The sequence below is a fragment of the Corythoichthys intestinalis genome, chromosome 17 (assembly GCF_030265065.1).
Source record: "Corythoichthys intestinalis isolate RoL2023-P3 chromosome 17, ASM3026506v1, whole genome shotgun sequence".
Classification (NCBI taxonomy): Eukaryota; Metazoa; Chordata; class Actinopteri; order Syngnathiformes; family Syngnathidae; genus Corythoichthys; species Corythoichthys intestinalis.
In genome coordinates, this window is record NC_080411.1 from 23,628,874 (window position 1) to 23,650,231 (window position 21,358).

Sequence of the window (21,358 nt, forward strand, 5' to 3'; positions counted from 1 at the left end):
TTTCAGCAGGAATAAAAAGTGAGTTCATATCTTTTCCCGTTCTTTAGAAATCAGCATTAGAAAATAGCTCAGTTTGAGCAATTATCCTATTTCTGATGAAAAAACAGAGAAATTGAGCTTTTTGTAAATGCATACATTTCAAACATAACTTTGACTTTAAGACAGCTATTTTTTGCTTTAGTTACATCCCAAACATCTGAATAATGTTTTCCTTTTACAAAATAACATAAACAACGAGACAAATAGAGCTTTTGATAACAAAGTCACAATTACTTAGAGATGATGCTGTTGTGGCCGCGATGGCAGGACTTTTCCCTCATCTCCGACTGTCTCATAAAGATGGATTTTTTTTAGTCTTTCCAGCACGGCCTCAACTGCATCGTCCCCTGCACTGGTGGTCCCGGTCGTTCTGCTCGGTTGTCCAGCGCCTGGCATCCCGGGCATCCTCCCGGTTGTTCTGCTCGGTCGTCCGCTGCCTGGCATCCTGGACGTCCATTCGGTCGTCTTCCGCCGGCACCCCGGCCGTGCGGCCGGCCATTCGTTCCATTGAATCGGGTTGGGGTCTTACCAAATGAGCTACTGCCTTCCAGTGGCCAGTTTATTACCTTGGTCTTTCTGAAAGAAAGAACAAGGTATTGTTATTGTGCAACTTTATTACCTTGGTCTTTCTGAAGGAAAGAACAAGGTTATGTTGTTGTACAACTTTATTGTACTTTTTTTTTTTTTATTATTATTATAGGTCAATAATTGTTGACGTTTTTTTCGGCGCGCCGCACAGCCCGAACCGTACCTCCGATCGGTACCGTTCAAGTATCGGCACGACCGGAATTTTCGCGCAACGATGGGAATTTTTCAAACGGCCCCGAAAAATTTTCCGTTCGCCCGTAAACGGCAATTTTCCGAAAAAAAAAAAAAGTTTCAAAATGTATCTAGTCCTACAATTTTTGACCAAATCACATAATTTGGGCATCAAAAATTCCGGGACGGTGAGGGGCATAAAAGTTGTATACAGAATTTGGCAAAAATTTACGGTTCCCCGGAAATTTGCCAAAAACTTTCCTATTCATTTTGAATGGAAAAAAAACGCGCGCTTCACAGCCCGAACCGTTAGACCGATCGGCACCGTTCAAGTATCGGCACGACCGGAATTTTCGCGTGACACAGGAAACTTTACAAATGGCCCCGAAAATTTTTTCGTTCGTCCGTAAACGGAAATTTTCCGTGAAAAAAAAAAAAGTTTCAAAATGTATCTAGTCCTACAATTTTTGACCAAATCACATAATTTGGGCATCAAAAATTCCGGGACGGTGAGGGGCATAAAAGTTGTATACAGAATTTGGAAAAAATTTACGGTTCCCCGGATATTTGCCAAAAACTATCCCATTCATTTCTAATGGGAAAAGTTCCCATTCACTTTCAATAGGATTTCCAATGGACTTTACATTGCATTGCCATTGACGGCCATGCATGTCGAATCTATTGATGCCAATGTTCTTGGATTCAATTGACTATATGGATGTCGATGCCATTGACGGCCATGGACGTCCAAAATTTTTCCCATTCATTTTCAATGGGGAAAAAACTACATTTCCCCAAATCAACAGAAAATGACCAGATATCAATAGGACGTGTCCCCCAAACGTCCCCAACTCCATTGACGCTTATAGGGGGTGCTGCCATTGACTTACATGGACGTCCAAAATTTTTCCCATTCATTTTCAATGGGGAAAAAACTACATTTCTCCAAATCAACAGAAAATGACCAGATATCAATAGGACGTATACCCCAAACGTCCCCAACTCCATTGACGCTTATGGGGGGTGCTGCCATTGACTTCCATGGACGTCCAAAATTTTACCCATTCATTTTCAATGGGAAATTTTTTTTTTCCCCCAAATCAACAGAAAATGACTAGATATCAATAGGACGTGTCCCCCAAATGTCCCCAATTGCATTGCTGCTTATGGAGGGTGATGCCATTGACGTCCTGGGACGTTCAAACTTCCCATTCATTTCCAATGGCATTTCTTCATGTTTGTTCATTCTATTGATGCCAATGTACTTGGATTCCATTGACGCTTATGTAAGTTGATGCCATTGACGTCCATGGACGTCCAAAATTTTTCCCATTCATTTTCAATGGGAATTTTTTTTTTTTTCCCCAAATCAACAGAAAATGACTAGATATCAATAGGACGTTTCCCCCAAATGTGCCGGATTGCATTGCTGCTTATGGAGGGTGATGCCATTGACGTTCATGGACGTCCAAACTTCCCATTCATTTCCAATGGCATTTCTTCATGTTTGTTCATTCTATTGATGCCAATGTACTTGGATTCCATTGACGCTTATGTAAGTTGATACCATTGACGTCCATGGACGTCCAAAATTTTTCCCATTCATTTTCAATGGGAAATTTTTTTTTTTCCCCAAATCAACAGAAAATGACTAGATATCATTAGGACGTGTCCCCCAAATGTCCCCGATTGCATTGCCGCTTATGGGGGGTGATGCCATTGACGTCCATGGACGTCCAAACTTCCCATTCATTTCCAAAGGCATTTCTTCATGTTTGTTCATTCTATTGATGCCAATGTACTTGGATTCCATTGACGCTTATGTAAGTTGATACCATTGACGTCCATGGACGTCCAAAATTTTTCCCATTCATTTTCAATGGGATTTTTTTTTTTTTCCCAAATCAACAGAAAATGACTAGATATCATTAGGATGTGTCCCCCAAATGTCCCCGATTGCATTGCCGCTTATGGAGGGTGATGCCATTGACGTTCATGGACGTCCAAACTTCCCATTCATTTCCAATGGCATTTCTTCATGTTTGTTCATTTTATTGATGCCAATGTACTTGGATTCCATTGACGCTTATGTCAGTTGATACCATTGACGTCCATGGACGTCCAAAATTTTTCCCATTCATTTTCAATGGAAATTTATTTTTTTTCCCCAAATCAACAGAAAATGAGTAGATATCATTAGGACGTGTCCCCCAAATGTCCCCGATTGCATTGCTGCTTATGGAGGGTGATGCCATTGACGTCCACGGACGTCCAAACTTCCCATTAATTCCAATGGCATTTCTTCATGTTTTTTCATTCTATTGATGCCAATGTACTTGGATTCCATTGACGCTTATGTAAGTTGATACCATTGACGTCCATGGACGTCCAAAATTTTTCCCATTCATTTTCAATGGGATATTTTTTTTTTTTCCCAAATCAACAGAAAATGACTAGATATCATTAGGATGTGTCCCCCAACCTTCCCCGATTCCATTGACGCTTATGAAGAGTGCCGCCACTGACTTACATGGACGTCCAAAATTTTTCCCATTCATTTTCAATGGGGAAAAAACTACATTTCTCCAAATCAACAGAAAATGACCAGATATCAATAGGACGTATATCCCAAACGTCCCCAATTCCATTGACGCTTATGTAAGTTGATACCATTGACGTCCATGGACGTCCAAAATTTTTCCCATTCATTTTCAATGGGAATTTTTTTTTTTTCCCCAAATCAACAGAAAATGACTAGATATCATTAGGACGTGTCCCCCAAATGTCCCCGATTGCATTGCCGCTTATGGGGGGTGATGCCATTGACGTCCATGGACGTCCAAACTTCCCATTCATTTCCAAAGGCATTTCTTCATGTTTGTTCATTCTATTGATGCCAATGTACTTGGATTCCATTGACGCTTATGTAAGTTGATACCATTGACGTCCATGGACGTCCAAAATTTTTCCCATTCATTTTCAATGGGAATTTTTTTTTTTTTTCCCCAAATCAACAGAAAATGACTAGATATCAATAGGACGTGTCCCACAAATATCCCCGATTGCATTGCTGCTTATGGAGGGTGATGCCATTGACGTCCAGGGACGTCCAAACTTCCCATTTATTCCAATGGCATTTCTTCATGTTTGTTCATTCTATTGATGCCAATGTACTTGGATTCCATTGACGCTTATGTAAGTTGATACCATTGACGTCCATGGACGTCCAAAATTTTTCCCATTCATTTTCAATGGGAATTTTTTTTTTTTCCCCAAATCAACAGAAAATGACTAGATATCAATAGGACGTTTCCCCCAAATGTGCCCGATTGCATTGCCGCTTATGGAGGGTGATGCCATTGACGTCCACGGACGTCCAAACTTCCCATTAATTTCCAATGGCATTTCTTCATGTTTGTTCATTTTATTGATGCCAATGTACTTGGATTCCATTGACGCTTATGTAAGTTGATACCATTGACGTCCATGGACGTCCAAAATTTTTCCCATTCATTTTCAATGGGAATTTTTTTTTTTTTCCCAAATCAACAGAAAATGACTAGATATCATTAGGACGTGTCCCCCAAATGTCCCCGATTGCATTGCCGCTTATGGGGGGTGATGCCATTGACGTCCATGGACGTCCAAACTTCCCAATCATTTCCAAAGGCATTTCTTCATGTTTGTTCATTATATTGATGCCAATGTACTTGGATTCCATTGACGCTTATGTAAGTTGATACCATTGACGTCCATGGACGTCCAAAATTTTTCCCATTCATTTTCAATGGGAAATTTTTTTTTTTTCCCAAATCAACAGAAAATGACTAGATATCATTAGGACGTGTCCCCCAAACTTCCCCGATTCCATTAACAATTATGAAAGGTGCCGCCATTGACGTCCATGGACGTCCAATTCTCCCATTCATTTCTAACGGCTTTTACTTTGTTTTTTTGCCAATGACTGGCATTATGATCCATTCTATTGATAGACCTGAGTGGGGCTAAGATCTGTATCTCCACAGAGGAAAGACCAAGGTGTGTAATTTCTCCCGAAATTGCAGTTTCTAGTTATTATTATTATTATTATTATTCAATAATTGTTGACGTTTTTTTCGGCGCGCCGCACAGCCCGAACCGTACCACCGATCGGCACCGTTCAAGTATCGGCACGACCGGAATTTTCGCGCGACGATGGGAATTTTTCAAACGGCCCCGAAAAATTTTCCGTTCGCCCGTAAACGGCAATTTTCCGGGAAAAAAAAAAAGTTTCAAAATGTATCTAGTCCTACAATTTTTGACCAAATCACATAATTTGGGCATCAAAAATTCCGGGACGGTGAGGGGCATAAAAGTTGTATACAGAATTTGGCAAAAATTTACGGTTCCCCGGAAATTTGCCAAAAACTTTCCTATTCATTTTGAATGGAAAAAAAACGCGCGCTTCACAGCCCGAACCGTTAGACCGATCGGCACCGTTCAAGTATCGGCACGACCGGAATTTTCGCGTGACACAGGAAACTTTACAAATGGCCCCGAAAATTTTTCCATTCGTCCGTAAACGGCAATTTTCCGTGAAAAAAAAAAAAGTTTCAAAATGTATCTAGTCCTACAATTTTTGACCAAATCACATAATTTGGGCATCAAAAATTCCGGGACGGTGAGGGGCATAAAAGTTGTATACAGAATTTGGAAAAAAATTACGCTTCCTCGGAAATTTGCCAAAAACTATCCCATTCATTTCGAATGGGAAAAGTCCCATTCACTTCCAATGGGATTTCCAATGGAATTTACATTGCATTGATGCCATTGACGGCCATGCATGTCAAATCTACTGATGCCAATGTACTTGGATTCAATTGATTATATGGATGTCGATGCCATTGACTGCCATGGACGTCCAAAATTTTTCCCATTCATTTTCAATGGGGAAAAAACAAAATTACCCCAAATCAACAGAAAATGACCAGATATCAATAGGACGTGTCCCCCAAACTTCCCCAATTCCATTGACGCTTATGAAGAGTGCCGCCATTGACTTACATGGACGTCCAAAATTTTTCCCATTCATTTTCAATGGGGAAAAAACTACATTTCTCCAAATCAACAGAAAATGACCAGATATCAATAGGACGTATACCCCAAACGTCCCCAACTCCATTGACGCTTATGGGGGGTGCTGCCATTGACGTCCATGGACGTCCAAAATTTTACCCATTCATTTTCAATGGGAAATTTTTTTTCCCCCCCAAATCAACAGAAAATGACTAGATATCAATAGGACGTGTCCCCCAAATGTCCCCGATTGCATTGCTGCTTATGGAGGGTGATGCCATTGACATCCAGGGACGTCCAAACTTCCCATTAAATCCCAATGGCATTTCTTCATGTTTGTTCATTCTATTGATGCCAATGTACTTGGATTCCATTGACGCTTATGTAAGTTGATACCATTGACGTCCATGGACGTCCAAAATTTTTCCCATTCATTTTCAATGGGAATTTTTTTTTTTTCCCCAAATCAACAGAAAATGACTAGATATCAATAGGACATGTCCCCCAAATGTCCCCGATTGCATTGCCGCTTATGGAGGGTGATGCCATTGACGTCCATCGACGTCCAAACTTCCCATTAATTTCCAATGGCATTTCTTCATGTTTGTTCATTCTATTGATGCCAATGTACTTGGATTCCATTGACGCTTATGTAAGCTGATACCATTGACGTCCATGGACGTCCAAAATTTTCCCCATTCATTTTCAATGGGAATTTTTTTTTTTTCCCCAAATCAACAGAAAATGACCAGATATCAATAGGACGTGTCCCCCAAACTTCCCCAATTCCATTGACGCTTATGAAGGGTGCCGCCATTGACTTCCATGGACGTCCAAAATTTTTCCCATTCATTTTCAATGGGGAAAAAACTAAATTTCTCCAAATCAACAGAAAATGACCGGATATCAATAGGACGTATATCCCAAACGTCCCCAATTCCATTGACGCTTATGGGGGGTGCTGCCATTGACGTCCATGGACGTCCAAAATTTTACCCATTCATTTTCAATGGGAAATTTTTTTTTTTCCCCAAATCAACAGAAAATGACTAGATATCAATAGGACCTGTCCCCCAAATGTCCCCGATTGCATTGCTGCTTATGGAGGGTGATGCCATTGACGTCCACGGACGTCCAAACTTCCCATTCATTTCCAATGGCATTTCTTCATGTTTGTTCATTCTTTTGATGCCAATGTACTTGGATTCCATTGACGCTTATGTAAGTTGATACCATTGACGTCCATGGACGTCCAAAATTTTTCCCATTCATTTTCAATGGGAATTTTTTTTTTTTCCCCAATTCAACAGAAAATGACTAGATATCATTAGGACGTGTCCCCCAAATGTCCCCGATTGCATTGCCGCTTATGGAGGGTGATGCCATTGACGTCCATGGACGTCCAAACTTCCCATTCATTTCCAATGGCATTTCTTCATGTTTGTTCATTCTATTGATGCCAATGTACTTGGATTCCATTGACGCTTATGTAAGTTGATACCATTGACGTCCATGGACGTCCAAACTTCCCATTAATTTCCAATGGCATTTCTTCATGTTTGTTCATTTTATTGATGCCAATGTACTTGGATTCCATTGACGCTTATGTAAGTTGATACCATTGACGTCCATGGACGTCCAAAATTTTTCCCATTCATTTTCAATGGGAATTTTTTTTTTTTTCCCAAATCAACAGAAAATGACTAGATATCATTAGGACGTGTCCCCCAAATGTCCCCGATTGCATTGCCGCTTATGGGGGGTGATGCCATTGACGTCCATGGACGTCCAAACTTCCCAATCATTTCCAAAGGCATTTCTTCATGTTTGTTCATTATATTGATGCCAATGTACTTGGATTCCATTGACGCTTATGTAAGTTGATACCATTGACGTCCATGGACGTCCAAAATTTTTCCCATTCATTTTCAATGGGAAATTTTTTTTTTTTCCCAAATCAACAGAAAATGACTAGATATCATTAGGACGTGTCCCCCAAACTTCCCCGATTCCATTAACAATTATGAAAGGTGCCGCCATTGACGTCCATGGACGTCCAATTCTCCCATTCATTTCTAACGGCTTTTACTTTGTTTTTTTGCCAATGACTGGCATTATGATCCATTCTATTGATAGACCTGAGTGGGGCTAAGATCTGTATCTCCACAGAGGAAAGACCAAGGTGTGTAATTTCTCCCGAAATTGCAGTTTCTAGTTATTATTATTATTATTATTATTCAATAATTGTTGACGTTTTTTTCGGCGCGCCGCACAGCCCGAACCGTACCACCGATCGGCACCGTTCAAGTATCGGCACGACCGGAATTTTCGCGCGACGATGGGAATTTTTCAAACGGCCCCGAAAAATTTTCCGTTCGCCCGTAAACGGCAATTTTCCGGGAAAAAAAAAAAGTTGCAAAATGTATCTAGTCCTACAATTTTTGACCAAATCACATAATTTGGGCATCAAAAATTCCGGGACGGTGAGGGGCATAAAAGTTGTATACAGAATTTGGCAAAAATTTACGGTTCCCCGGAAATTTGCCAAAAACTTTCCTATTCATTTTGAATGGAAAAAAAACGCGCGCTTCACAGCCCGAACCGTTAGACCGATCGGCACCGTTCAAGTATCGGCACGACCGGAATTTTCGCGTGACACAGGAAACTTTACAAATGGCCCCGAAAATTTTTCCATTCGTCCGTAAACGGCAATTTTCCGTGAAAAAAAAAAAAGTTTCAAAATGTATCTAGTCCTACAATTTTTGACCAAATCACATAATTTGGGCATCAAAAATTCCGGGACGGTGAGGGGCATAAAAGTTGTATACAGAATTTGGAAAAAAATTACGCTTCCTCGGAAATTTGCCAAAAACTATCCCATTCATTTCGAATGGGAAAAGTCCCATTCACTTCCAATGGGATTTCCAATGGAATTTACATTGCATTGATGCCATTGACGGCCATGCATGTCAAATCTACTGATGCCAATGTACTTGGATTCAATTGATTATATGGATGTCGATGCCATTGACTGCCATGGACGTCCAAAATTTTTCCCATTCATTTTCAATGGGGAAAAAACAAAATTACCCCAAATCAACAGAAAATGACCAGATATCAATAGGACGTGTCCCCCAAACTTCCCCAATTCCATTGACGCTTATGAAGAGTGCCGCCATTGACTTACATGGACGTCCAAAATTTTTCCCATTCATTTTCAATGGGGAAAAAACTACATTTCTCCAAATCAACAGAAAATGACCAGATATCAATAGGACGTATACCCCAAACGTCCCCAACTCCATTGACGCTTATGGGGGGTGCTGCCATTGACGTCCATGGACGTCCAAAATTTTACCCATTCATTTTCAATGGGAAATTTTTTTTCCCCCCCAAATCAACAGAAAATGACTAGATATCAATAGGACGTGTCCCCCAAATGTCCCCGATTGCATTGCTGCTTATGGAGGGTGATGCCATTGACATCCAGGGACGTCCAAACTTCCCATTAAATCCCAATGGCATTTCTTCATGTTTGTTCATTCTATTGATGCCAATGTACTTGGATTCCATTGACGCTTATGTAAGTTGATACCATTGACGTCCATGGACGTCCAAAATTTTTCCCATTCATTTTCAATGGGAATTTTTTTTTTTTCCCCAAATCAACAGAAAATGACTAGATATCAATAGGACATGTCCCCCAAATGTCCCCGATTGCATTGCCGCTTATGGAGGGTGATGCCATTGACGTCCATCGACGTCCAAACTTCCCATTAATTTCCAATGGCATTTCTTCATGTTTGTTCATTCTATTGATGCCAATGTACTTGGATTCCATTGACGCTTATGTAAGCTGATACCATTGACGTCCATGGACGTCCAAAATTTTCCCCATTCATTTTCAATGGGAATTTTTTTTTTTTCCCCAAATCAACAGAAAATGACCAGATATCAATAGGACGTGTCCCCCAAACTTCCCCAATTCCATTGACGCTTATGAAGGGTGCCGCCATTGACTTCCATGGACGTCCAAAATTTTTCCCATTCATTTTCAATGGGGAAAAAACTAAATTTCTCCAAATCAACAGAAAATGACCGGATATCAATAGGACGTATATCCCAAACGTCCCCAATTCCATTGACGCTTATGGGGGGTGCTGCCATTGACGTCCATGGACGTCCAAAATTTTACCCATTCATTTTCAATGGGAAATTTTTTTTTTTCCCCAAATCAACAGAAAATGACTAGATATCAATAGGACCTGTCCCCCAAATGTCCCCGATTGCATTGCTGCTTATGGAGGGTGATGCCATTGACGTCCACGGACGTCCAAACTTCCCATTCATTTCCAATGGCATTTCTTCATGTTTGTTCATTCTTTTGATGCCAATGTACTTGGATTCCATTGACGCTTATGTAAGTTGATACCATTGACGTCCATGGACGTCCAAAATTTTTCCCATTCATTTTCAATGGGAATTTTTTTTTTTTCCCCAATTCAACAGAAAATGACTAGATATCATTAGGACGTGTCCCCCAAATGTCCCCGATTGCATTGCCGCTTATGGAGGGTGATGCCATTGACGTCCATGGACGTCCAAACTTCCCATTCATTTCCAATGGCATTTCTTCATGTTTGTTCATTCTATTGATGCCAATGTACTTGGATTCCATTGACGCTTATGTAAGTTGATACCATTGACGTCCATGGACGTCCAAAATTTTTCCCATTCATTTTCAATGGGAATTTTTTTTTTTTCCCCAAATCAACAGAAAATGACTAGATATCATTAGGACGTGTCCCCCAAATGTCCCCGATTGCATTGCCGCTTATGGGGGGTGATGCCATTGACGTCCATGGACGTCCAAACTTCCCATTCATTTCCAAAGGCATTTCTTCATGTTTGTTCATTCTATTGATGCCAATGTACTTGGATTCCATTGACGCTTATGTAAGTTGATACCATTGACGTCCATGGACGTCCAAAATTTTTCCCATTCATTTTCAATGGGAATTTTTTTTTTTTCCCCAAATCAACAGAAAATGACTAGATATCATTAGGACGTGTCCCCCAAATGTCCCCGATTCCATTAACAATTATGGAGGGTGCTGCCATTGACGGACATGGACGTCCAATTCTCCCAATCTTTTCTAATGGCTTTAACTTTGTTGAGTGCCATTGACTGGCATTATGGTCCATTCTATTGATAGACCTGAGTGGGGCTAAGATTTGTATCTCCACAGAGGAAAGACCAAGGTGTGTAATTTCTCCCGAAATTGCAGTTTCTAGTTATTATTATTATTATATCATCAAATTATTCTCCGCGTTTTTTCGGCGCGCCGCGCAGCCCGAACCGTACCACCGATCGGCACCATTCAAGTATTGACACGACCGGATTTTTCGCGCGACGCAGGGACTTTTTCAAAATCCCCCGAAAAATTTTCCGTTCGCCCGTAAACGGCAATTTTCCGGAAAAAAAAAAAAGTTTAAAAATGTATCTAGTCCTACAATTTTTGACCAAATCACATAATTTGGGTATCAAAAATTCCGGGACGGTGAGGGGCATAAAAGTTGTATACAGAATTTGGCAAAAATTTACGGTTCCCCGGTAATTTGCCAAAAACTCTCCCATTCATTTCTAATGGGAGAATTTCCCATTCATTTCAATGGGATTTCCAATGGAATTTACATCATTGATGCCATTGACTGCCATGCATGTCGAATCTATTGATGCCAATGTACTTGGATTCAATTGACTATATGAATGTCGATGCCATTGACGGCCATGGACGTCCAAAATTTTTCCCATTCATTTTCAATGGGGAAAAAACTACACTTCCCCAAATCAACAGAAAATGACCAGATATCAATAGGATGTGTCCCCCAAATGTCCCCAACTCCATTGACGCTTATAGGGGGTGCTGCCATTGACGTCCTTGGACGTCCAAAATTTTTCCCATTCATTTTCAATGGGGAAAAAACTAAATTTCCCCAAATCAACAGAAAATTAGAAACTGCAATTTCGGGAGAAATTACACACCTTGGTCTTTCCTCTGTGGAGATACAGATCTTAGCCCCACTCAGGTCTATCAATAGAATGGATCATAATGCCAGTCATTGGCAAAAAACAAAGTAAAAGCCGTTAGAAATGAATGGGAGAATTGGACGTCCATGGACGTCAATGGCGGCACCTTTCATAATTGTTAATGGAATCGGGGAAGTTTGGGGGACACGTCCTAATGATATCTAGTCATTTTCTGTTGATTTGGGAAAAAAAAAAATTCCCATTGAAAATGAATGGGAAAAATTTTGGACGTCCATGGACGTCAATGGTATCAACTTACATAAGCGTCAATGGAATCCAAGTACATTGGCATCAATAAAATGAACAAACATGAAGAAATGCCATTGGAAATGAATGGGAAGTTTGGACGTCCATGAACGTCAATGGCATCAACCTCCATAAGCGGCAATGCAATCGGGGACATTTGGGGGACACGTCCTAATGATATCTAGTCATTTTCTGTTGATTTGGGGAAAAAAAAAATTTCCCATTGAAAATGAATGGGAAAAATTTTGGACGTCCATGGACGTCAATGGCCGCACCCCCCATAAGCGTCAATGGAATTGGGGACGTTTGGGATATACGTCCTATTGATATCTGGTCATTTTCTGTTGATTTGGAGAAATTTAGTTTTTTCCCCATTGAAAATGAATGGGAAAAATTTTGGACGTCCATGTAAGTCAATGGCGGCACCCTTCATAAGCGTCAATGGAATTGGGGAAGTTTGGGGGACACGTCCTATTGATATCTGGTCATTTTCTGTTGATTTGGGGTAATTTTGTTTTTTCCCCATTGAAAATGAATGGGAAAAATTTTGGACGTCCATGGCAGTCAATGGCATCGACATCCATATAGTCAATTGAATCCAAGTACATTGGCATCAGTAGATTCGACATGCATGGCCGTCAATGGCATCAATGCAATGTAAATTCCATTGGGAATCCCATTGGAAGTGAATGGGACTTTTCCCATTCGAAATGAATGGGATAGTTTTTGGCAAATTTCCGAGGAAGCGTAATTTTTTTCCAAATTCTGTATACAACTTTTATGCCCCTCACCGTCCCGGAATTTTTGATGCCCAAATTGTGTGATTTGGTCAAAAATTGTAGGACTAGATACATTTTGAAACTTATTTTTTTTAACCGGAAAATTGCCGTTTACGGGCGAAGGGAAAATTTTTCGGGTCCGTTTGAAAAATTCCCATCGTTGCGCGAAAATTCCGGTCGTGCCGATATTTGAACGGTGCCGATCGGTCAAACGGTTCGGGCTGTGCAGCGTGCGTTTTTTTTTCATTCAAAATGAATAGGAAAGTTTTTGGCAAATTTCCGGGGAACCGTAAATTTTTGCCAAATTCTGTATACAACTTTTATGCCCCTCATCGTCCCGGAATTTTTGATACCCAAATTATGTGATTTGGTCAAAAATTGTAGGACTAGATACATTTTTTAACTTTTTTTTTTTTTCGGAAAATTGCCGTTTACGGGCGAACGGAAAATTTTTCGGGGGATTTTGAAAAAGTCCCTGCGTCGCGCGAAAAATCCGGTCGTGCCGATACTTCAACGGTGCCGATCGGTGGTACGGTTCGGGCTGCGCGGCGCGCCGAAAAAACGCGGAGAATAAGATGAAGATATAATAAATAATAACTAGAAACTGCAATTTCGGGAGAAATTACACACCTTGGTCTTTCCTCTGTGGAGATACAAATCTTAGCCCCACTCAGGTCTATCAATAGAATGGACCATAATGCCAGTCATTGGCACTAAACAAAGTTAAAGCCATTAGAAAAGATTGGGAGAATTGGACGTCCATGTCCGTCAATGGCAGCACCCTCCATAATTGTTAATGGAATCGGGGAAGTTTGGGGGACACGTCCTATTGATATCTAGTCATTTTCTGTTGATTTGGGAAAAAAAAAAAAATTCCCATTGAAAATGAATGGGAAAAATTTTGGACGTCCATGGAGGTCAATGGTATCAACTTACATAAGCGTCAATGGAATCCAAGTACATTGGCATCAATAAAATGAACAAACATGAAGAAATGCCATTGGAAATGAATGGGAAGTTTGGACGTCCATGAACGTCAATGGCATCACCCTCCATAAGCGGCAATGCAATCGGGGACATTTGGGGGACACGTCCTAATGATATCTAGTCATTTTCTGTTGATTTGGGAAAAAAAAAAAAATCCCATTGAAAATGAATGGGAAAAATTTTGGACGTCCATGGACGTCAATGGTATCAACTTACATAAGCGTCAATGGAATCCAAGTACATTGGCATCAATAGAATGAACAAACATGAAGAAATGCCTTTGGAAATGAATGGGAAGTTTGGACGTCCATGGACGTCAATGGCATCACCCCCCATAAGCGGCAATGCAATCGGGGACATTTGGGGGACACGTCCTAATGATATCTAGTCATTTTCTGTTGATTTGGGGAAAAAAAAAAAATTCCCATTGAAAATGAATGGGAAAAATTTTGGACGTCCATGGACGTCAATGGTATCAACTTACATAAGCGTCAATGGAATCCAAGTACATTGGCATCAATAGAATGAACAAACATGAAGAAATGCCATTGGAAATTAATGGGAAGTTTGGACGTCCGTGGACGTCAATGGCATTACCCTCCATAAGCAGCAATGCAATCGGGCACATTTGGGGGAAACGTCCTATTGATATCTAGTCATTTTCTGTTGATTTGGGGAAAAAAAAAAAAATTCCCATTGAAAATGAATGGGAAAAATTTTGGACGTCCATGGACGTCAATGGTATCAATTTACATAAGCGTCAATGGAATCCAAGTACATTGGCATCAATAGAATGAACAAACATGAAGAAATGCCATTGGAAATTAATGGGAAGTTTGGACGTCCGTGGACGTCAATGGCATCACCCTCCATAAGCAGCAATGCAATCGGGGACATTTGGGGGACAGGTCCTATTGATATCTAGTCATTTTCTGTTGATTTGAGGAAAAAAAAAAAATTCCCATTGAAAATGAATGGGTAAAATTTTGGACGTCCATGGATGTCAATGGCAGCACCCCCCATAAGCGTCAATGGAATTGGGGACGTTTGGGATATACGTCCTATTGATATCTGGTCATTTTCTGTTGATTTGGAGAAATGTAGTTTTTTCCCCATTGAAAATGAATGGGAAAAATTTTGGACGTCCATGTAAGTCAATGGCGGCACCCTTCATAAGCGTCAATGGAATTGGGGAAGTTTGGGGGACACGTCCTATTGATATCTGGTCATTTTCTGTTGATTTGGGGTAATTTTGTTTTTTCCCCCATTGAAAATGAATGGGAAAAATTTTGGACGTCCATGGCAGTCAATGGCATCGACATCCATATAGTCAATTGAATCCAAGTACATTGGCATCAGTAGATTCGACATGCATGGCCGTCAATGGCATCAATGCAATGTAAATTCCATTGGAAATCCCATTGGAAGTGAATGGGACTTTTCCCATTCGAAATGAATGGGATAGTTTTTGGCAAATTTCCGAGGAAGCGTAATTTTTTTCCAAATTCTGTATACAACTTTTATGCCCCTCACCGTCCCGGAATTTTTGATGCCCAAATTGTGTGATTTGGTCAAAAATTGTAGGACTAGATACATTTTGAAACTTTTTTTTTTTCCCGGAAAATTGCCGTTTACGGGCGAAGGGAAACATTTTCGGGTCCGTTTGAAAAATTCCCATCGTTGCGCGAAAATTCCGGTCGTGCCGATATTTGAACGGTGCCGATCGGTCAAACGGTTCGGGCTGTGCAGCGTGCGTTTTTTTTTCATTCAAAATGAATAGGAAAGTTTTTGGCAAATTTCCGGGGAACCGTAAATTTTTGCCAAATTCTGTATACAACTTTTATGCCCCTCATCGTCCCGGAATTTTTGATACCCAAATTATGTGATTTGGTCAAAAATTGTAGGACTAGATACATTTTTTAACTTTTTATTTTTTTCGGAAAATTGCCATTTACGGGCGAACGGAAAATTTTTCGGGGGATTTTGAAAAAGTCCCTGCGTCGCGCGAAAAATCCGGTCGTGTCAATACTTGAATGGTGCCGATCGGTGGTACGGTTCGGGCTGCGCGGCGCGCCGAAAAAACGCGGAGAATAATTTGATGATATAATAATAATAACTAGAAACTGCAATTTCGGGAGAAAATACACACCTTGGTCTTTCCTCTGTGGAGATACAGATGTTAGCCCCACTCAGGTCTATCAATAGAATGGACCATAATGCCAGTCAATGGCCTCGAAACAAAGTAAAAGCCATTAGAAATGAATGGGAGAATTGGACGTCCATGGACGACAATGGCGGCACCCTTCATAATTGTTAATGGAATCGGGGAAGTTTGGGGGACACGTCCTATTGATATCATGTCATTTTCTGTTGATTTGGGGAAAAAAAAATTCCCATTGAAAATGAATAGGAAAAAATTTGGACGTCCATGGACGTCAATGGTATCAAATTACATAGGCGTCAATGGAATCCAAGTACATTGGCATCAATAGAATGAAAAAAGATGATTAAAAGCCATTAGAAATGAATGGGAAATTTGGACGTCCATGGCCGTCAATGGCGGCACCCTTCATAAGCGTCAATGTAATTGGGGAAGTTTGGGGGACACTTCCTATTGATATCTGGTCATTTCCTGTTGATTTGGGGGAGAAAAAAAATTCCCATTGAAAATGAATGGGAAAAATTTTGGACGTCCATGGACGTCAATGGTATCAACTTACATAAGCGTCAATAGAATCCAAGTACATTTGCATCAATAGAATGAAAAAACATAATTAAATGCCATTAGAAATGAATGGGAAATTTGGACGTCCATGGACGTCAATGGCATCACTCTTCACAAGCGTCTCAACTTACAATGGAATCCAAGTACATTGGCATCAATAGAATGAAAAAACATAATTAAAAATAAATGGGAAATTTGGACGTCCATGGACGTCAATGGCATCACCCTCCATAAGTGTAAATGGAATTGGGGAAGTTTGGGGGACACGTCCTATTGATATCTAGTCATTTTCTTTTGATTTTTGAAAAAAAAAAAATTCCAATTGAAAATGACTTTGATGCGGGAAGTCGTAGGCTCGAACCTCTGTCAATACCAAGTTAGCTTTTGTCAATGCCTGTATCACATACATGATAACTTTATATATATATCACACAACACTGCATTTAGCAGATGGATAGCTCAGTGTTAATATCGCTGACCTTGGTACGAGAGGATGGTGGTTCGATCCCCGGTCAGTTTCCTACTTTATGCGTATACCTCAGAGTGGATTGGACGTCGCCGACGTCAAAAGAGCGGATGACGCCAACGTCCATCGAGAGGACGGCGCCGACGATCAACGAACGGATGGTGACGACGTCCAACGAGCAAACGGCGCCGACGTCAAAAGTTAGCGCGAGAGGCTGACGTCACCGACGTCAAAAGAGCAGATGATGCCGACATCCCACGTGGGACAGTGACAACATTCAACAAGCAAACGTCAAAAGTGCAGAATGCGATGTCCAACGAGCCGACGTCCAAGACGTCAAAAGAGCAGATGACGCCGACGTCCCCGACGATCAACAAACGGATGGTGACGACGTCCAACGAGCAAACGGCGCGCCGACGTCAAAAGTTAGCGTGAGAGGCCGACGTCATCGACGTCAAAAGAGTAGATGACGCCGACATCCCATGTGGGACAGTGACAACGTTCAACAAGCAAAAGTCAAAAGTGCAGAATACGATGTCCAACGAGTGGACGTCACGTCCAAGACCTCAAAAGAGCAGATGATGCCGACGTCCATCGAGCGCACGGTGCCGACATCTCACGTGGAACAGTGACGACGTTCAACAAGCAAACGTCAAAAGTGCAGAATGCGCCGTCTAACGAGCGGACGTCACCGACGTCCAAAGTGCAGAATGCGCCGTCCAACGAGCGGACATCACCGACTTCCAAACTGCTGACGGCGCCGACGTCCATCAAGCGGACGGTGCCGACGTCCAACGTGGGACAATGACGACGTTCAACAAGCAAACGTCAAAAGTGCAGAATGCGCCGTCTTACGTCCAACGAGCGGATGGTGACGATGTCAAAAGAGTGGACGACGCCGACGTCCAAAGTTTGGCGACGTCCAACGAGCGGACGTCACCAACGTCCAAGACGTCAAAAGAGCAGATGACGCCGACGTCCATCGAGAGGACGGTGCCGACATCTCACGTGGAACAGTGACGACGTTCAACAAGCAAACGTCAAAAGTGCAGAATGCGCCGTCCAACGAGCGGACGTCACCGACGTCCAAAGTGCAGAATGCGCCGTCCAACGAGCGGACGTCACCGACGTCCAAAGTGCTGACGGCGCCGACGTCCAACGAGCGGACGTCACCGACGTCCGAAGTGCTGACGCTGCCAACGTCCATCGAGCGGACGGTGCCGACGTCCAACGAGCGGACGTCACCGACGTCCGAAGTGCTGACGCTGCCGACGTCCATCGAGCGGACGGTGCCGACGTCCAACGTGGGACAATGACGACGTTCAACAAGCAAACGTCAAAAGTGCAGAATGCGCCGTCTTACGTCCAACGAGCGGATGGTGACGATGTCAAAAGAGTGGACGACGCCGACGTCCAAAGTTTGGCGACGTCCAACGAGCGGACGTCACCGACGTCCTAATTGCTGTCGCTGCCGACGTCCAAAGTGCTGACGCTGCCGACATCCAACAGAAAGACGGCGCCGACTTCCAACGAGCGGACGGCGCCGACGTCCAATGAGCGGACGGTGACGACGTCCAACTAGCAAACGTCGCCGACGTCCAACATGCGGATGACACCGACGTCCAGTCGACGAAGTCCAACGTGCGGATGACGCCGACGTCCCATAAATTCCCATTGAAAATGAATGGGAAAAATTTTGGACGTCAATGGTATCAACTTACATAGGCGTCAATGGAATCCAAGTACATTGGCATCAATAAAATGAAAAAACATAATTAAATGCCATTAGAAATGAATGGGAAATTTGGACGTCCATGGACGTCAATGGCATCACTCTTCACAAGCGTCAAAGGAATTGGGGAAGTTTGGGGGACACGTCCTATTGATATCTGGTCATTTATTGTTGATTTGGGGAAAAAAGAAGAAATTCCCATTGAAAATGAATGGGAAAAATTTTGGACGTCCATGGACGTCAATGGTATCAACTTACATAAGCGTCAATGGAATCCAAGTACATTGGCATCAATAGAATGAACAAACATGAAGAAATGCCATTGGAAATGAATGGGAAGTTTGGACGTCCATGGACGTCAATGGCATCACCCTCCTTTAGCGGCAATGTAATTGGGGACATTTGGGGGACACGTCCTATTGACATCTAGTCATTTTCTTTTGATTTTGGGAAAAAAAAAAATTCCTATTGGAAATGAATGGGAAAAAATTTGGACGTCCATGGACGTCAATGGCAGCAACCCCCATAAGCGTCAATGGAGTTGGGGACGTTTGGGGTTTACGTTCTATTAATATCTGGTCATTTTCTGTTGATTTGGGGAAATTTAGTTTTTTCCCCATTGAAAATGAATGGGAAAATTTTTGGACGTCCATGGAAGTCAATGGCGGCACCCTTCATAAGCGTCAATGGAGTTGGGGACGTTTGGGGTTTACGTCCTATTGATATCTGGTCATTTTCTGTTGATTAGGGGAAATTGTATTTTGTCCCCATTGAAAATGAATGGGAAAAATTTTGGACGTCCGTGGCCGTCAATGGCATCGACATCCATATAGTCAATAGAATCCAAGTACATTGGCATCAATAGATTTGACAATGGCATCAATGCAATGTAAATTCCATTGAAATCCCATTGTAAGTGAATGGGAACTTTTCCCATTAGAAATGAATGGGAGAGTTTTTGGCAAATTTCCGGGGAACCGTAAAGTTTTGCCAAATTCTGTATACAACTTTTATGCCCCTCACCGTCCCGGAATTTTTGATACCCAAATTATGTGATTTGGTCAAAAATTGTAGGACTAGATACATTTTTAAACTTTTTTTTTTTTCCGGAAAATTGCCGTTTACGGGCGAACGGAAAATTTTTCGGGGGATTTTGAAAAAGTCCCCGCGTCGCGCGAAAAATCCGGTCGTGTCAATACTTTAATGGTGCCGATCGGTGGTATGGTTTGGGCTGCGCGGCGCGCCGAAAAAACGCGGAGAATAAGATGATGATATAATAAATAATAATAATAACTAGAAACTGCAATTTCGGGAGAAATTACACACCTTGGTCTTTCCTCTGTGGAGATACAAATCTTAGCCCCACTCAGGTCTATAAATAGAATGGACCATAATGCCAGTCATTGGCACTAAACAAAGTTAAAGGCATTAGAAAAGATTGGGAGAATTGGACGTCCATGTCCGTCAATGGCAGCACCCTCCATAATTGTTAATGGAATCGGAGAAGTTTGGGGGACACGTCCTATTGATATCTAGTCATTTTCTGTTGATTTGGGGAAAAAAAAAAATTTCCCAATGAAAATGAATGGGAAAAATTTTGGACGTCCATGGACGTCAATGGTATCAACTTACATAAGCGTCAATGGAATCCAAGTACATTGGCATCAATAAAATGAACAAACATGAAGAAATGCCATTGGAAATGAATGGGAAGTTTGGACGTCCATGAACGTCAATGGCATCACCCTCCATAAGCGGCAATGCAATCGGGGACATTTGGGGGACACGTCCTAATGATATCTAGTCATTTTCTGTTGATTTGGGAAAAAAAAAAAAATCCCATTGAAAATGAATGGGAAAAATTTTGGACGTCCATGGACGTCAATGGTATCAACTTACATAAGCGTCAATGGAATCCAAGTACATTGGCATCAATAGAATGAACAAACATGAAGAAATGCCTTTGGAAATGAATGGGAAGTTTGGACGTCCATGGACGTCAATGGCATCACCCCCCATAAGCGGCAATGCAATCAGGGACATTTGGGGGACACGTCCTAATGATATCTAGTCATTTTCTGTTGATTTGGGAAAAAAAAAAAAATTCACATTGAAAATGAATGGGAAAAATTTTGGACGTCCATGGACGTCAATGGTATCAACTTACATAAGCGTCAATGGAATCCAAGTACATAGGCATCAATAGAATGAACAAACATGAAGAAATGCCATTGGAAATGAATGGGAAGTTTGGACGTCCGTGGACGTCAATGGCATCACCCTCCATAAGCAGGAATGCAATCGGGCACATTTGGGGGAAACGTCCTATTGATATCTAGTCATTTTCTGTTGATTTGGGGAAAAAAAAAAAATTCCCATTGAAAATGAATGGGAAAAATTTTGGACGTCCATGGACGTCAATGGTATCAACTTACATAAGCGTCAATAGAATCCAAGTACATTGGCATCAAAAGAATGA